The sequence below is a fragment of the Cherax quadricarinatus genome, chromosome 67 (assembly GCF_038502225.1).
Source record: "Cherax quadricarinatus isolate ZL_2023a chromosome 67, ASM3850222v1, whole genome shotgun sequence".
Lineage (NCBI taxonomy): Eukaryota > Metazoa > Arthropoda > Malacostraca > Decapoda > Parastacidae > Cherax > Cherax quadricarinatus.
In genome coordinates this window covers 18,268,081-18,284,965 of record NC_091358.1, presented here as the reverse complement: position 1 = coordinate 18,284,965, position 16,885 = coordinate 18,268,081, and positions in this window count along the sequence as shown.

Here is a 16,885-nt window from a genome sequence, read left to right as displayed (position 1 = left end):
ATGTGAAGCAGTGAGTCAGAAGACACATCATGTGAAGCAGTGACTCAGAAGACACATGTGAAGCAGTGACTCAGAAGACACATCACGTGAAGCAGTTACTCAGAAGACACATCATGTGTAGCAGTGACTCAGAAGACACATCATGTGAAGCAGTTTCTCAGAAGACACATCATGTGAAGCAGTGACTCAGAAGACACATCATGTGAAGCAGTGACTCAGAAGACACATCATGTGAAGCAGTGACTCAGAAGACACATCATGTGAAGCAGTTTCTCAGAAGACACATCATGTGAAGCAGTGACTCAGAAGACACATCATGTGTAGCAGTGACTCAGAAGACACATGTGAAGCAGTGACTCAGAAGACACATCATGTGAAGCAGTGACTCAGAAGACACATCATGTGAAGCAGTGACTCAGAAGACACATCATGTGTAGCAGTGACTCAGAAGACACATCATGTGAAGCAGTGACTCAGAAGACACATCATGTGAAGCAGTGACTCAGAAGACACATCATGTGAAGCAGTGACTCAGAAGACACATCATGTGTAGCAGTGACTCAGAAGACACATCATGTGAAGCAGTGACTCAGAAGACACATCATGTGAAGCAGTGACTCAGAAGACACATCATGTGAAGCAGTGACTCAGAAGACACATCATGTGAAGCAGTGACTCAGAAGACACATCATGTGAAGCAGTGACTCAGAAGACACATGTGAAGCAGTGACTCAGAAGACACATCATGTGAAGCAGTGACTCCGAAGACACTTCATGTGAATCAGTGACTGAGAAGACACATCATGTGAAGCAGTGACTCAGAAGACACATCATGTGAATCAGTGACTCAGAAGACACATCATGTGAAGCAGTGACTCAGAAGACACTTCATGTGAAGCAGTGACTGAGAAGACACATCATGTGAAGCAGTGACTCAGAAGACACATCATGTGAAGCAGTGACTCAGAAGACACATCATGTGAAGCAGTGACTCAGAAGACACATGTGAAGCAGTGACTCAGAAGACACATCATGTGAAGCAGTGACTCAGAAGACACATGTGAAGCAGTGACTCAGAAGACACATCATGTGAAGCAGTGACTCAGAAGACACATGTGTAGCAGTGACTCAGAAGACACATCATGTGTAGCAGTGACTCAGAAGACACATGTGAAGCAGTGACTCAGAAGACACATCATGTGAAGCAGTGACTCAGAAGACACATGTGTAGCAGTGACTCAGAAGACACATCATGTGAAGCAGTGACTCAGAAGACACATCATGTGAAGCAGTGACTCAGAAGACACATCATGTGAAGCAGTGTAGCAAAAGCTAAAATCAAGACAAGTGACAAGTGTTCTGGAGATCGTAGCCTCTGAGAATGTCCCGTCAAACAGGAACACCAATAAGAACTAAACTTGCCAGTTGATAAATGATCCAGGATTGTCAAGTGTCTAATGTTTCCTCTACTGATAAATAGTTATGAATGTTCTTTAAGTTTCTGCATATTATGTACACATTAGTTTTATATGATTGAAAACATTCAAAATTGTTTTCTAAATATTTACTCCAACCTTAGACCTGTTGTCATGTTCGTCTAGCAGTAAATAGGTACCTGGGTGTTAGTCGAATGATGTGGGTCGCATCCTGGGGGGCAAGATTGAGGACCACAATGGAAATAAGACAGACAGTCCTTGATGACACACTGACTTTCTTGGCTTATCATGGGTGGCTAACCCTCCGGGGTTAAAAATCTGAAGACACTCTTATCTCTCTCTTATCTTCCAGTGTGACTGTGCCCGAGTATAATTTATTTAAGTATTTCTCCTCTAGTTCTTATGCAGGAAATTCTGCACAACTTCCATAACTGAATATCAGAGAATCAGTTCACCGTCTTTTAATTAATTACTGTATTTTACCATTTTATTTATTTCTAATTAATGTAATCTACGACTTATAGATTTTTACCAAAACTATTTTATTTTGTTTGACCGGCCGTCTCCCACCGAGGTTGGAACACTCGACACAGAAAGACTTCAGAATTATTCACTCAATAGTTGCCTTTCCAGAAGTTTAGACATTATAATTCAAATTGTAAGACCTTCCCGAATGAAACTTTCTTACACCTCCTTCAGAGAGCAGACACTGAACATTGTAACACCTCCTTCAGAGAGCAGACACTGAACATTGTAACACCTCCTTCAGAGTGCAGACACTGAACATTGTAACACCTCCTTCAGAGAGCAGACACTGAACATTGTAACACCTCCTTCAGAGAGCAGACACTGAACATTGTAACACCTCCTTCAGAGTGCAGACACTGAACATTGTAATACCTCCTTCAGAGTGCAGACACTGAACATTGTAACACCTCCTTCAGAGTGCAGACACTGAACATTGTAACACCTCCTTCAGAGTGCAGACACTGAACATTGTAACACCTCCTTCAGAGTGCAGACACTGAACATTGTAACACCTCCTTCAGAGTGCAGACACTGAACATTGTAACACCTCCTTCAGAGTGCAGACACTGAACATTGTAACACCTCCTTCAGAGTGCAGACACTGAACATTGTAATACCTCCTTCAGAGAGCAGACACTGAACATTGTAACACCTCCTTCAGAGAGCAGACACTGAACATTGTAACACCTCCTTCAGAGTGCAGACACTGAACATTGTAATACCTCCTTCAGAGTGCAGACACTGAACATTGTAACACCTCCTTCAGAGTGCAGACACTGAACATTGTAACACCTCCTTCAGAGTGCAGACACTGAACATTGTAATACCTCCTTCAGAGTGCAGACACTGAACATTGTAACACCTCCTTCAGAGTGCAGACACTGAACATTGTAACACCTCCTTCAGAGTGCAGACACTGAACATTGTAACACCTCCTTCAGAGTGCAGACACTGAACATTGTAACACCTCCTTCAGAGTGCAGACACTGAACATTGTAACACCTCCTTCAGAGTGCAGACACTGAACATTGTAACACCTCCTTCAGAGTGCAGACACTGAACATTGTAACACCTCCTTCAGAGTGCAGACACTGAACATTGTAATACCTCCTTCAGAGTGCAGACACTGAACATTGTAACACCTCCTTCAGAGTGCAGACACTGAACATTGTAACACCTCCTTCAGAGTGCAGACACTGAACATTGTAATACCTCCTTCAGAGTGCAGACACTGAACATTGTAACACCTACTTCAGAGTGCAGACACTGAACATTGTAATACCTCCTTCAGAGTGCAGACACTGAACATTGTAACACCTCCTTCAGAGTGCAGACACTGAACATTGTAACACCTCCTTCAGAGTGCAGACACTGAACATTGTAACACCTCCTTCAGAGTGCAGACACTGAGTAACACCTCCTTCAGAGTGCAGACACTGAACATTGTAACACCTCCTTCAGAGTGCAGACACTGAACATTGTAACACCTCCTTCAGAGTGCAGACACTGAACATTGTAACACCTCCTTCAGAGTGCAGACACTGAACATTGTAACACCTCCTTCAGAGTGCAGACACTAAACATTGTAACACCTCCTTCAGAGTGCAGACACTGAACATTGTAACACCTCCTTCAGAGTGCAGACACTGAACATTGTAACACCTCCTTCAGAGTGCAGACACTGAACATTGTAACACCTCCTTCAGAGTGCAGACACTGAACATTGTAACACCTCCTTCAGAGTGCAGACACTGAACATTGTAACACCTTCAGAGTGCAGACACTGAACATTGTAACACCTCCTTCAGAGTGCAGACACTGAACATTGTAATACCTCCTTCAGAGTGCAGACACTGAACATTGTAACACCTCCTTCAGAGTGCAGACACTGAACATTGTAACACCTCCTTCAGAGTGCAGACACTGAACATTGTAACACCTCCTTCAGAGTGCAGACACTGAACATTGTAACACCTCCTTCAGAGTGCAGACACTGAACATTGTAACACCTCCTTCAGAGTGCAGACACTGAACATTGTAACACCTTCAGAGTGCAGACACTGAACATTGTAACACCTCCTTCAGAGTGCAGACACTGAACATTGTAATACCTCCTTCAGAGTGCAGACACTGAACATTGTAACACCTCCTTCAGAGTGCAGACACTGAACATTGTAACACCTCCTTCAGAGTGCAGACACTGAACATTGTAACACCTTCAGAGTGCAGACACTGAACATTGTAACACCTCCTTCAGAGTGCAGACACTGAACATTGTAACACCTCCTTCAGAGTGCAGACACTGAGTAACACCTCCTTCAGAGTGCAGACACTGAACATTGTAACACCTCCTTCAGAGTGCAGACACTGAGTAACACCTCCTTCAGAGTGCAGACACTGAACATTGTAACACCTCCTTCAGAGTGCAGACACTGAACATTGTAACACCTCCTTCAGAGTGCAGACACTGAGTAACACCTCCTTCAGAGTGCAGACACTGAACATTGTAACACCTCCTTCAGAGTGCAGACACTGAACATTGTAACACCTCCTTCAGAGTGCAGACACTGAACATTGTAATACCTCCTTCAGAGTGCAGACACTGAACATTGTAACACCTCCTTCAGAGTGCAGACACTGAACATTGTAAAACCTCCTTCAGAGTGCAGACACTGAACATTGTAACACCTCCTTCAGAGTGCAGACACTGAACATTGTAATACCTCCTTCAGAGTGCAGACACTGAACATTGTAATACCTCCTTCAGAGTGCAGACACTGAACATTGTAACACCTCCTTCAGAGTGCAGACACTGAACATTGTAACACCTCCTTCAGAGTGCAGACACTGAAAATTGTAATACCTCCTTCAGAGTGCAGACACTGAACATTGTAATACCTCCTTCAGAGTGCAGACACTGAACATTGTAATACCTCCTTCAGAGTGCAGACACTGAACATTGTAACACCTCCTTCAGAGTGCAGACACTGAACATTGTAACACCTCCTTCAGAGTGCAGACACTGAACATTGTAACACCTCCTTCAGAGTGCAGACACTGAGTAACACCTCCTTCAGAGTGCAGACACTGAGTAACACCTCCTTCAGAGTGCAGACACTGAACATTGTAACACCTCCTTCACAGTGCAGACACTGAGTAACACCTCCTTCAGAGTGCAGACACTGAGTAACACCTCCTTCAGAGTGCAGACACTGAACATTGTAATACCTCCTTCAGAGTGCAGACACTGAACATTGTAACACCTCCTTCAGAGTGCAGACACTGAACATTGTAACACCTCCTTCAGAGTGCAGACACTGAACATTGTAACACCTCCTTCAGAGTGCAGACGCTGAGTAACACCTCCTTCAGAGTGCAGACACTGAGTAACACCTCCTTCAGAGTGCAGACACTGAACATTGTAACACCTCCTTCAGAGTGCAGACACTGAACATTGTAACACCTCCTTCAGAGTGCAGACACTGAACATTGTAACACCTCCTTCAGAGTGCAGACACTGAACATTGTAACACCTCCTTCAGAGTGCAGACACTGAACATTGTAATACCTCCTTCAGAGTGCAGACACTGAACATTGTAACACCTCCTTCAAAGTGCAGACACTGAACATTGTAACACCTCCTTCAGAGTGCAGACACTGAGTAACACCTCCTTCAGAGTGCAGACACTGAGTAACACCTCCTTCAGAGTGCAGACACTGAACATTGTAACACCTCCTTCAGAGTGCAGACACTGAACATTGTAACACCTCCTTCAGAGTGAAGACACTGAACATTGTAACACCTCCTTCAGAGTGCAGACACTGAACATTGTAACACCTCCTTCAGAGTGCAGACACTGAGTAACACCTCCTTCAGAGTGCAGACACTGAGTAACACCTCCTTCAGAGTGCAGACACTGAACATTGTAACACCTCCTTCAGAGTGCAGACACTGAACATTGTAACACCTCCTTCAGAGTGCAGACACTGAGCATTGTAACACCTACTTCAGAGTGCAGACACTGAACATTGTAACACCTCCTTCAGAGTGCAGACACTGAACATTGTAACACCTACTTCAGAGTGCAGACACTGAACATTGTAACACCTCCTTCAGAGTGCAGACACTGAACATTGTAACACCTCCTTCAGAGTGCAGACACTGAACATTGTAACACCTCCTTCAGAGTGCAGACACTGAACATTGTAACACCTACTTCAGAGTGCAGACACTGAACATTGTAACACCTCCTTCAGAGTGCAGACACTGAACATTGTAACACCTCCTTCAGAGTGCAGACACTGAACATTGTAACACCTTCTTCAGAGTGCAGACACTGAACATTGTAACACCTCCTTCAAAGTGCAGACACTGAACATTGTAATACCTCCTTCAGAGTGCAGACACTGAACATTGTAATACCTCCTTCAGAGTGCAGACACTGAACATTGTAACACCTCCTTCAGAGTGCAGACACTGAACATTGTAACACCTCCTTCAGAGTGCAGACACTGAACATTGTAACACCTACTTCAGAGTGCAGACACTGAACATTGTAATACCTCCTTCAGAGTGCAGACACTGAACATTGTAACACCTCCTTCAGAGTGCAGACACTGAACATTGTAACACCTCCTTCAGAGTGCAGACACTGAACATTGTAATACCTCCTTCAGAGTGCAGACACTGAACATTGTAACACCTCCTTCAGAGTGCAGACACTGGACATTGTAATACCTCCTTCAGAGTGCAGACACTGAACATTGTAACACCTCCTTCAGAGTGCAGACACTGAACATTGTAACACCTCCTTCAGAGTGCAGACACTGAACATTGTAACACCTCCTTCAGAGTGCAGACACTGAACATTGTAACACCTCCTTCAGAGTGCAGACACTGAACATTGTAACACCTCCTTCAGAGTGCAGACACTGAACATTGTTACACCTCCTTCAGAGTGCAGACACTGAACATTGTAATACCTCCTTCAGAGTGCAGACACTGAACATTGTAACACCTCCTTCAGAGTGCAGACACTGAACATTGTAACACCTCCTTCAGAGTGCAGACACTGAACATTGTAATACCTCCTTCAGGGTGCAGACACTGAACATTGTAACACCTCCTTCAGAGTGCAGACACTGAACATTGTAACACCTCCTTCAGAGTGCAGACACTGAACATTGTAACACCTCCTTCAGAGTGCAGACACTGAACATTGTAACACCTCCTTCAGAGTGCAGACACTGAACATTGTAATACCTCCTTCAGAGTGCAGACACTGAACATTGTAATACCTCCTTCAGAGTGCAGACACTGAACATTGTAACACCTCCTTCAGAGTGCAGACACTGAACATTGTAACACCTCCTTCAGAGTGCAGACACTGAACATTGTAATACCTCCTTCAGAGTGCAGACACTGAACATTGTAACACCTCCTTCAGAGTGCAGACACTGAACATTGTAACACCTCCTTCAGAGTGCAGACACTGAACATTGTAACACCTCCTTCAGAGTGCAGACACTGAACATTGTAACACCTCCTTCAGAGTGCAGACACTGAACATTGTAACACCTCCTTCAGAGTGCAGACACTGAACATTGTAACACCTCCTTCAGAGTGCAGACACTGAACGTTGTAACACCTCCTTCAGAGTGCAGACACTGAACATTGTAACACTTACTTCAGAGTGCAGACACTGAACATTGTAACACCTCCTTCAGAGTTCAGACACTGAACATTGTAACACCTCCTTCAGAGTGCAGACACTGAACATTGTAACACTTACTTCAGAGTGCAGACACTGAACATTGTAACACTTACTTCAGAGTGCAGACACTGAACATTGTAACACCTCCTTCAGAGTCCAGACACTGAACATTGTAACACCTCCTTCAGAGTCCAGACACTGAACATTGTAACACCTACTTCAGAGTGCAGACACTGAACATTGTAACACCTTCTTCAGAGTGCAGACACTGAACATTGTAACACCTCCTTCAGAGTGCAGACACTGAACATTGTAACACCTCCTTCAGAGTGCAGACACTGAACATTGTAACACCTACTTCAGAGTGCAGACATTGAACATTGTAACACCAGGACTTTCATCCACTAAACAGGCTTCTCTAAATCCCGTTATAAATGTTACTTTGCTCACCTTCCAACAGCACATGAAAGCCTCTCAACTTAATCTGATCTATCATGCTGTAACACGTCTGCTGTGAGCTCAAGCTTCCTTCTAATTCAAACTTTCTTCGTACATTTCCTTAAGCTCTTCCTGGGTCAACCTTCACCTCCTCTTAACTTCGACTCTGGATTTATACACTCTTCTCTTACATTGTCTTTAAATGCCTGTACCAAATCAAGAAACCCTCCTACTCCTCCCTCTGAATTATATCTTTCATGACCCATCGCCATCTTCACAGCCCAAGAGCTTTAGCAGCAGAACTGTTTTCACCATCAAAGTCAGCCATCCCTCTGTTTATTCGTTGTTAGTTGTTCATTATATATTACATTGAGTTCATAGACTAACTTTGAGGGAGGTGAAAACAGATCTGCTACTAAAGCTCTTGGGCTGTGGAGAAAGGTCAGTTAGATTAGAGCTAACGCTTCTAACTGGAGTTTGTATAGAAATACGACTTCCGAAATTTTTGAAAGATCGATAGTGCATCGGCCTGTCAGTTTATGGACCTCACGATAATGTAAGAAGTCACGAATGTGCTTGGAATTTTCACTATATTTTTCACAGTGGATGTTTTGTGAATTGTGATATCACCTGTTCCTGTTTACTCTGATTTCATTGCATATATATATATATATATATATATATATATATATATATATATATATATATATATATATATATATATATATATATATATATATATATATATATATATATTCAACAACCGGCCGTATCCCACCAAGGCAGGGTGGCCCAAAAAGAAAAACAAAAGTTTCTCTTTTTAAATTTAGTAATATATACAGGAGAAGGGGTTACTAGCCCCTTGCTCCCGGCATTTTAGTCGCCTCTTACAACACGCATGGCTTACGGAGGAAGAATTCTGTCCCACTTCCCCATTGAGATAAGAGGAAATAAACAAGAACAAGAACTAGTAAGAAAATAGAAGAAAACCCAGAGGGGTATGTATATATACGCTTGTACATGTATGTGTAGTGTGACCTAAGTGTAAGTAGAAGTAGCAAGACGTACCTGAAACCTTGCATGTTTATGAGACAAAAAAAAATGGACACCAGCAATCCTACCATCATGTAAAACAATTACAGGCTTTCGTTTTACACTCGCTTGGCAGGACGGTAGTACCTCCCTGGGTGGTTACTGTCTACCAACCTACTACCTAGGATATATATATATATATATATATATATATATATATATATATATATATATATATATATATATATATATATATAGATAGATAGATAGATAGATATATAGTTTATAATTTCACAACGTAAGTATAATTTAATTTAGTTAAAATTACGGATATCTAAATTTCGGTAATATGAATAATTTACTGGACTTTGTCCTGTCTGAGAATTATTTTAATAAATAATGTTAAAAGTCTTATTATGAAAGTTCAGTTAATATGTCACATATTATTTTATCTAATATTTATTTACTTTGATATTTTGAGTTTCTGTTAACACAATAATGTCAAAATATCTTAATTCTAATTAAATATTGGTTGAATATTTTATTTCATTATTTATTCCTTTACAAATTAGCAATATAGAAGAAATATTACATATTCCAAATGTTATGAATTTGTTATTCTAAATATTTTGATAACTTAGTTAATGAACTTAAAGTTAATATTAAATGGAAACATATCGATGTGTTTCCTCACACCTGTTGTTCACCTAGCAGCAAGTAGGTACCTGGGTGTTAGTCGACTGGTGTGGGTCGCATCCTGGGGGACAAGATTGAGGACCACAGTGGAAATAAGTTAGACAGTCCTCGATGACGCACTGACTTTTTTGGGTTATCCTGGGTGGCTAACCCTCCGGGGTTAAAAATCCGAAGAAAATCTTATCTTCAGGCGGAAGTATAATATATTACAAATGTTATACCTGAAGGGGGTTTCGAAGTCAACGCCCCCATGGCCCGGTCTGTGATCAAGCCTCGTGGTTGACCAGGGCCTCATCAACCAGGCTGTTACTGCTGGTCGTTCGTAAACCAATGTACGAACCACATCCCAGCTGGTCAGGTACTGACTTTAGGTACCTGTCCAGCACTTCTTGAAGACACCCAGGGATCTATGTATGCTGGGAGGTAGTTGAACAGTCTTAGGCCCCTGACACTTATTGTGTTGTCTTTTACTGTTTTACTGTACTCGTGGCACCTCTGCTTTTTACTGGAGAGATGTAGCATCTCCTGCACTTTCGCTCTGGAAGGGACTGATTTTCGTGCGCAGATCTGAGACTAGACCCTCTAGGATTTTCCAAGTCTATATTATCATGTATCTTTCTCGCCTATGTTTCAGGGAATACAAATCAGGGGACTTCAACCATTCCCAGTAATTTAGGTGCTTTATCGTACTTATACATTCAGTGAAACTTCTCTGTACGTTCTCCAGGCCAGCAGTTTTCAGTTTTCATCTACCTTGAAAGCGACCGTTAGTGTACAGTAATATTCCAGGCCAGAGAGAACAAACTATTTGAAGAGGATCATCATGAGCTTGTTATCCCTAGTTTTGAAGGTTCTCATTATCCATCCTGTCATTTTTCTAGCAGATGTGGTAGATACATTGTTGTGATCTTTGAAGGTGAGATCCTTCGAGATTATCACTCCCAGGTCCTGCTCGTCAGTTTTTCCACATGATTTGAACCACCGGATCTGAACCACTGGATTTTAACCACCAGATCTGAGTTATCGGATCTGAGTCATCGGATCTGAGTCATCGGATCTGAACCGCCAGATCTGAACCATCGGATCTGAGCCACTGAATTTTAACCACCAGATCTGAACCATCGGATCTGAGCCACTGAATTTTAACCACCAGATCTGAACCATCGGATCTGAATCACCGGATTTTAACCACCAGATCTGAACCACCAGATCTGAACCACCAGATCTGAACCACCAGATCTGAACCACCAGATCTGAACCACCAGATCTGAACCACCAGATCTGAACCACCAGATCTGAACCACCAGATCTGAACCACTAGATCTGAACCACCAGATCTGAACCACCAGATCTGAACCACCAGATCTGAAACTAGATCACCAGATCTGAACCACCAGATCTGAACCACCAGATCTGAACCACCAGATCTGAACCACCAGATCTGAACCACCAGATCTGAACCACCAGATCTGAACCACCAGAGATCTGAACCACCAGATCTGAAACCAGATCTGAACCACTAGATCTGAACCACCAGATCTGAACCACCAGATCTGAACCACCAGATCTGAACCACCAGATCTGAACCACCAGATCTGAACCACTAGATCTGAACCACCAGATCTGAACCACCAGATCTGAACCACCAGATCTGAACCACTAGATCTGAACCACCAGATCTGAACCACCAGATCTGAACCACCAGATCTGAACCACCAGATCTGAACCACCAGATCTGAACCACCAGATCTGAACCACCAGATCTGAACCACCAGATCTGAACCACCAGATCTGAACCACCAGATCTGAACCACCAGATCTGAACCACCAGATCTGAGCCCTTGCAAATCTACGAGGAATGTGTCTGAGATATTACAAATACATAAATACAATTATTTCATTAGCTTTATCATTCATAAAAAAAAGATTGAATTTTATGTTGATTAATATGTTAAATATCGGCGGTGCAGATGACATTGTTAAATAGGCAGACAAAACAATTGACGTTAACAAAAAGAGGTTTGTTAAAACGAGAAGTTAACATTTGGCTTAATGGATAAAGCTTGAGATTTCGAGTCTTTGAGTGAATTGCTTCAGTTTGGTGATTCAGAGAATCCTCTCAGGGTTAGTTTTATTTCTGCTGTGATGTTGCTGCTGCTGAGACGTGTGTGACGAAGCTGTGATGTTGCTGGTGCTGAGACGTGTGTGACGAAGCTGTGATGTTGCTGGTGCTGAGACGTGTGTGACGAAGCTGTGATGTTGCTGGTGCTGAGACGTGTGTGACGAAGCTGTGATGTTGCTGGTGCTGAGACGTGTGTGACGAAGCTGTGATGTTGCTGGTGCTGAGACGTGTGTGACGAAGCTGTGATGTTGCTGGTGCTGAGACGTGTGTGACGAAGCTGTGATGTTGCTGGTGCTGAGACGTGTGTGACGAAGATAAATATTACTACAGGGAAAGTGCTGTAACTGGAGACGATGATGATAAAGAGCTTCAAGTTGAAGATTACTAAGTTGTAAGTTAAATTGTTTCTCTATGTTGTTTAATGTTTGAGACAAGTTGAACAGATCAGTGTTGACTACTGTAGTACAGACGTTATTAATAGTTACCGGTTGTCAACGGCACTTGTGGATAGATACTTGGTCTGATATTGCGCGTGCGCGTGAGTATTATTTGTGGTTTCAGGAGTCGGGTCGTAGCTCCTGGCCTCGCCTTTCATTGGTATTTGCTAGGGCCACTCTTTCCCGCTTCATGTGCTTTATCGTGCCTTTTCTTAAAGCTGTGTATGGATCCCGCCTCCACTACATCACTCTCCAGATTGTTCCACTTCCTGACAACTCGAAGACTGAAGAAATATTGTGTGTGTGTGTGTGTGTGTGTGTGTGTGTGTGTGTGTGTGTGTGTGTGTGTGTGTGTGTGTGTGTGTGTGTGTGTGTGTGCACTCGCCTAATTGTGATTGCAAGGGTAGATTCATAGCTCCTGGCCCCGCCTCTTCACAGGTCGCTACTAAGTCACTCCCTGATCCGTGAGCTTTATCATACTTCTCCTTAAAGCTATGTATGGCTCCTCCACCTCTCTTTCCAGACTATTCCACTTCCTGACTACTGTGACTGAAGAAATACATCCTAACATCCCTTTGGTTCATCTGAGTCTTCAACTTCCAACTGTGTCCCCTTCTTGCTGTGTCCCATCTCTGGAACATCCTGTCTCTGTCCCTTTTGTCCCTCCTGTCCTCCAGTGTCGTCAGGTCGATTTTCCTTAACCTCTCCTAATAGGCCCTGTGTACTCACCTAATTGTGGTTGCAAGGGTCGATACGCAGCTCCTGGCCCCGCCTCTTCACTGGCCGCTACTGGGTCCTCCCTCTCCCTGCTCCATGAGCTTTATCGTACCTCGACTTAAAACTATGTATGGTTCCTGCCTCCACTACATCGCTTGCCAGACTGCTCCACTACCTAACATCTCTGTGGCTGAAGAAATACTTCTTAACATCCTTTTGACTCATCTGAGTCTTCAGCTTCCAGTTGTGATCCCTTGTGTCTGAGTTCCATCTCTGGAACATCCTGTCTCCGTCCATCTTGGCTATTCCACGAAGTATTTTGTATGTCGTTATCATGCCTTCCCTGACCCTCCTGTCCTCCAGTGTCTTTAGGTCGATTTCCTTTAATCTTTCTTCGCAGGACATTCCCCTTAGCTCTGGAACTAGCCTTGCTGCAAACCTTTGCACTTTCTCTTATTTCTTGACGTGTTTGACCAGGTATGGACTCCAAACTGGTGCTGTATACTCCAGTATGGGCCTGACGTACACGGTATAGAATCTTGAACGATTACTTACTGAGGCGCCGGAACGCGATTCTCAGGTTTGCTAGGCGCCCATATGCCGCAGCAGTTATCTGGTTGATGTGTGCTTCTGGCCTCGGTATTATACTCACCCCTAGATCTTTCTCCTTGAGTGAGGTTTGCAGTCTTTGGCCGCCTAGCCTATACTCTGCTGTCTTTGCCCTTCTCCGATCTTCATGACTTTGCATTTGGCTGGGTTAAATTCTAGGCTCCAGTTGCTGGACCACGCGTCCAGCCTGTCCAGGTCTCTTTATAGGTCTGTCTGGTCTGCATCTGATTTAATTCTCCTCATTAACTTCACATCATCTGCAAACAGGGACACTTCTGAGTGTATTCCTTCCATCATGTCATTCACATATACCAAGAATAGCACTGGTCCCAGGACTGACCCCGGTGGTACCCCGCTCGTCACAGGTGCCCACTGTGATACCTCATCACGGACCATGTCTAGCTGTTGCTTCCCTGTTAGGTATTCTCTGATCCATTGCAGTGCTCTTCCTGTTATGTGCCTGATCCTCTAGCTACTGTACTAATCTCTTGTGAGGAACTGTGTCGAAGGCCTACTTGCAGTCCAAGAAAATACAATCAACCCACCCCTCCCTCTCGTGTCTTACTTCAGTTACCTTGTCATAAAATTCTAATAGGTTTGTGACACAGCATTTGCCTTCCATGAACCCATGCTGGCTGTCGTTTATAATCTTGTTCCGCTCCAGGTGCTCCACCACTCTCCTCGTGATAATCTTCATGACTTTGCATACTATACACGTCAGTGACACTGGTCTACAGTTTAATGCTTAATTTCTGTCTCCTTAAAGACGTTGTGTGTGTGTGGGGGGGGATGCCCGGGTGTTGTGCATGTGTCTTAATTTCATCCTGTCGGTATTATATACAATTCTTGTACTACTACTATTACTACTACTACCACCACCTCTTCCTGCCTATATATAGCCGTCCTGCTCCACCTCTGTTAGTGTGACTTTGTCAATGGTCCAAGTCGGACCGAAACGTCGTCGTAAGCTTCTCTCTTTTATGTGCGGGTTATTTGTGTAGTGTGTGTGTGTGTGTGTGTGTGTGTGTGTGTGTGTGTGTGTGTGTGTGTGTGTGTGTGTGTGTGTGTGTGTGTGTCTGTGTCCATGTGCGTGTTTGTCTCTGTTTCTCTTTTTTTTAAGTGTTTTACATTGGTTAGGTTAAGGTTCTCAACTTTATTTACAATCTAAGAGCGGTTACCTACATCAGCTCATATGAAAACCTTACTACAGTTATGAGACATACAGATAAGGAACGGGTTGAAAGTAGAGCCATCTGTGGGCCAGCGAATTTATTTGTTCAACTGAATTTATTTTGTTATACTGTACGAACACGTTCCAAACACGAGTCATCCTAGAAATAAATTATTCTGTCTGTCTCTCTCTCTTTCTCCCCCCCTCTCTCTCTCTGTCTCTCTCTCTCTCTCTCTCTCTCTCTCTCTCTCTCTCTCTCTCTCTCTCTCTCTCTCAAAATCGTGACGTAATGTTGATAATCTTAAGCACTTGTGAAATTAATATTTTTTAAGGTATCGGCTGGTGTCAGCCGATATCTTTAAAAATGGCCGATACTTGCCGATACCTATTACACGCCAAGCAACCGCCCTCGCTCGCTTAAAATAAAGGCAGGTGTAGGGCAATTTCTCGAGCGGACATGACAATTATGCGAGAAAATATGATTCTGGGTTTTGTTCACAGAAAAATACTGTAACAATCTGGCAACATTTTGGTGTAAAACAAATCGTAATGCAATATTTCTAGAGCAAATTAAAGCTGCTTGAAACACGTCTAGTGACGACCCGCCAGGTAAATATGTGCTTGAGCGCTTGGTGATTTTTTTATATATTTTTTTGTCTGTTTTTCTTTCTAATACACTAAATTTACCACTTATTACAATGTGGGCGGGGCTTATAGCAGAAGTGGGCGGGGCTTATAGCAGAGGTGGGAGGGGCTTATAGCAGAGGTGGGAGGGGCTTGTAGCAGAGGTGGGAGGGGCTTGTAGCAGAGATGGGAGGGGCTTGTAGCAGAGGTGGGAGGGGCTTGTAGCAGAGGTGGGAGGGGCTTGTAGCAGAGATGGGAGGGGCTTGTAGCAGTGGTGGGAGGGGCTTGTAGCAGAGGTGGGAGGGGCTTGTAGCAGAGGTGGGAGGGGCTTGCAGCAGAGGTGGGAGGGGCTTGCAGCAGAGGTGGGAGGGGCTTGCAGCAGAGGTGGGAGGGGCTTGCAGCAGAGGTGGGAGGGGCTTGCAGCAGAGGTGGGAGGGGCTTGCAGCAGAGGTGGGAGGGGCTTGCAGCAGAGGTGGGAGGGGCTTGCAGCAGAGGTGGGAGGGGCTTGCAGCAGAGGTGGGAGGGGCTTGCAGCAGAGGTGGGAGGGGCTTGCAGCAGAGGTGGGAGGGGCTTGCAGCAGAGGTGGGAGGGGCTTGCAGCAGAGGTGGGAGGGGCTTGCAGCAGTGGTGGGAGGAGCTTGTAGCAGTGGTGGGAGGAGCTTGTAGCAGTGGTGGGAGTGTAGATAGCCTGCACTGTCTGCACAGACAGTACATGCTGTCTGCCAGCTTAGTTCATATTTCACGCCACTAAGGTGCTGCCCTCTGGGCCTGCTCCAGGTCTGTGGAAAGCTGGTCCCACACACTCACACAGCGGCCTAGCAGGAAGACACAAGGCCTACTAGTAGCTCTCTCCTCTCGTGGGATGGCCCTCCTGGGCCATAGGCACAACACACAAGCCTGTGTACCCACCATGACATTACAAATAAAGTTAAGCCTCGGGAAGACCTTTATCATTACACCATGCCACTGCATCTCGCCAAATAATCTGTTATAAATGGTGGAAAGCAGTGGTCGCAGTAGTTGTTTGCCTGGAGAGAGGAAGGGATGAAGTCATCTTCACTTCATCACCCCATGCAAGAAGCATCAGTCTCTCAACGAGTTATCCTGATGTCGTGTCTGCACGTTTCAGCATCCAGGCACAGGTACAAGCAGGATCCAGCCGAAATTTACCGAATTTCTTCGAGAATTGTGACCCCACGCTACAGCGTCCCATGCTGTTTCTCAAGTCACGTGTTCAGCGTCACTTGTATGTTCTGCTGTTGTTAAGCTCAGCACAGCTATTTCAGCAAGCCAGAGGTGAGTTTGGTGATTTCTGCGTCCAATGTGAGTTTCTCCACGTGTTTGTAGGAGGGAGAGGAACTA